The sequence below is a fragment of the Equus przewalskii genome, chromosome 18, assembly GCF_037783145.1.
Source record: "Equus przewalskii isolate Varuska chromosome 18, EquPr2, whole genome shotgun sequence".
NCBI lineage: Eukaryota > Metazoa > Chordata > Mammalia > Perissodactyla > Equidae > Equus > Equus przewalskii.
Window position 1 is genome coordinate 55,464,276 of NC_091848.1, and position 3,408 is coordinate 55,467,683.

The following is a 3,408-nucleotide window of genomic DNA, read 5'->3' on the forward strand; positions in this document are numbered from 1 at the left end:
TCCTTGCATCAGTCCAAAAGCATAGCCACAAGTCCTGTCGATTCTGTCCCCGACATCTCTCTCGAGTCTGAGCCATCGTCCCCTTTCCCTTCTGCCTCTGCCTTCATGAAGGCCTTCACCCCCCCGCCTAGGCTTTCATATCAGCATCCTAACCAGAGAGCCAGACAACTCGCATCTTGTTTTGCTTTTTCCTCCCTCTCCACCATCCCCCTCCAAAGAAGCTTCCCCACTCTTCCAGGTCTTTCTAAATTATAGCCAATCCTGTTACCTCTGTGATTTAATTATTTTGGGGTTCCCTTTCAATTACACAAAGTCCAAACTCCTTTGTATAGTACACAAGGCTCTCCAAAATCTACCCCTTGCCTCTCTCTAATCTCATTTCTTACCTTCCAGATCTCAAATTTTTGCAGTAGCCTAAAGATATGACACTTTCTTATACACTGATGCCTTTATATATCTTTCCCTCTCTGGAATGCCCTTTTGATCTTTATCTACTTGGGGACACCTAGTCACTCTTTGAGAAGTAGATCTAATGTCTTCTGTCTATGTACCTGTCCCCCACTACCCAAAGGCAAAATTGATTATTCTGTCCTCTGGGTCACAACTTAACCCTGTACTTATTTCTACAATGGCACTTATTGCCCTGTTTTGCAATAAATTCATTATGTCACTGGCTCCCCTAGTAAGCTATTAACTCCACAAGAAGAAGAAATTCATCTTCTTGATCTTTATATGCTGGTTGCTTGCACAGCACATTGTTGTCAATCTACAAATCATTGTCAAATAAAAGAACGAATGAATGAATTGCAAGGGGTGAGGAAGAAGACAGAAGAGTATAGGTCTGTTGTTATTATTCTCATTTAACAGGAAGAGAGACTGGGCTAGATGCTAGCCCTACAAAACTGAAGGCACTTCAGCAGAAAGCTTAGAATCCAGTGGCTCTGCTATAAAATAGAAGGCCACACAGGAGATACAGAAGCCCGGGGAAATTAATTTACAACTTGGAAGATAGAGGAAGTGTCATGTCTAGATCCTTAAAGATAAGCAGGATTCATCAGTAATGAAGAGGGCTACCTCACAACTTCTGGAATGAAGGGGTAATAAGCACAAACCAACAGGAATAATGAGGAAAGGCTAGTCCACAGGAACAACAGGGCAAGGGCACAGAGGTGGTAAGCACTGAGGGAAGGTCACCAAGGTCCCATAACCAGAGTTAACAAGTATCGTGGGAAGGAAGTCCATCAAGTTAGGTCCAGCTCCATCAGGCAGGGCCTTGACATTTTGACTCTGCAAAGGGGAGGCACTGAGATCAGAAAATTGCTTTTCTTTATAAAAAGCTCTTTATAAAAGACATGAGAGCAACAAGAAATGGGAACTCCTCTGGCAGGATTGCTCATATTCTCGGCTAACGTTTGACCACAGTTTGTGTTACTCAGCCTCGTCATCCACCGCACGTGGCTTCGAATGACTTTCGGCTTTTTCCAAAAATCAACTCCACCCTAAGGAGCAAAACTTAACACCTTCAAAGGGATTGAAAAAAGAAAGGTTTTGAAATAGTGAAGTCCCGAAAGCTTGAAAATGGCAATAATGTGGAAATATGCTTTCATTTTGAAGGGGATAGGCTGCATTTGGATAAACAAATTCAGGTGTGTTTATCAAAAAGAAAGTCGTATTACTTTAGAGTCAACAATAGGTATGTGTAAGCTGTATATGAATCTTGTGGACAGGTGTGTATATATCGGATAAAAATACGGGAATCGAAGAGTGGAAAAACAACTCATTGAGGGCACCAAAGCCTTCACACTCGCCACTGACAACCAGAGCCTCTCACTCTTCAGACAACGGAGTATCTGTCATTCAGTCGCCAACCCAAACCAGAGTAATGACTTAACTTGCAAAATAATCATGAAGCACGATGAGGCCTGCCTTTTCACTCATTACCTCCCCAGCCCAATTCTGTTAACATAAAGAATGAATTCCAGGGGCCGGCCTGGTGGCATAGTGTTTGAGTTCACATGCTCCGCTTCACCAGCCTGGGGTTCTCTGGTTTGGATGCCGGGTGTGGACCTAGGCACCACTTATCAAGCCATGCTGTGGCAGGGGTCCCACGATAAAATAGAGGAAGATGGGCATGGATGTTAGCTCAGGGCCAATCTTCCTCAAAAAAAAAAATTAATTCCAATTGTAACAAATACTATGGGGAAGAAGTAAAAATTTTATAAAGTACTATTTATTTTTATTATTATTCATATCTGGGCTTCTTCTGTGACAAAAAGAGAAAAATGTTTACCAATCTTTCAAGAATGTTGTAAAATTTAAATGAGTTAGGTAGCTAAAGTTGCAGCTTTATAAGGTTCAGCCAAAGTGTTCAATATTCTTTCTTTAGAATTGAGTAAAATCAGCATAAAGCTATAGCTCATACTTTAAATAGCACTTTATTACATCAAATTTGTCTCGCAACCACAACAGGGAACTGGCAGAATAGCCTTTGTTTTCTGAGCAGTTTTTTTCCGCTAGTTCCTCAGCGAGGTTTCAGAATAGCCTTCAGGGAATCTCACCAGTAATGCTGAGGACTCCCGTGGATGGTAGGCTCCTAAGTATTCAAATCATGTTTTGTTTTAGTAACTCAAATGTTCTCTTTTTTGTATTAAATAATATATTTCCTTCTCCTTTTTTGATACTCAGCAGTTTTTTAACCAGCAAGACAATTTCCCTTTTCGGACCATCCTAACACAGACATACATCAAACAGTACAAGCGGCCCCATAAAGTACTGTCCTAATTAAAACAATGCCTAGAATCAAGACTTAAATTGCAAATTACAGGACTCACCAGTCAATATAAGATTTTTCTCTGTAAAGGAGACAGTGTTGTACAGTAGGTGAAGCAGAGGGTTAGTGAAAGATAAGATGAACCACATCATGATCTGACCTTAATTGCTTTGCCACCTCTCCTGACCTCAATTTCTTCATTCTCAGAACTGAAATAACCTACTCACAAGGTTACTAGGAGGAGTAAACCAAGCCATGCCTGTGAATCACTTGGTAAAGTGAAGAGGTTTATATAAGCATTGTTACTATCATGATGGTGAAAGTTACCAACTCTGGATATCCTTCCAATAAAGTAGACACAGGGCCGAAGCCTGAGGGTTGCAGAGAGCTAGGGAGGCGCTGGCTGAGCTGTGGGAAGGATTGGGACCAGAAGGAAAAGGTGAGAGTTAAACCTGCAAAAAGAGTGCTAGCGAGACAATAGCACTGGCCTCCCACCGAGGGGTGTGAAGGAACAAAGCTAGTAAAGCGTGTTTACAAAAATTAGTTTTCAGAAAACATAAAGATTCGTGTCTGTGTGTTTTAAATGAGCTTATCCTCTTGAGAGTGTTTGCCAGAGATGCAAGCGTTGTCCGTGGAGC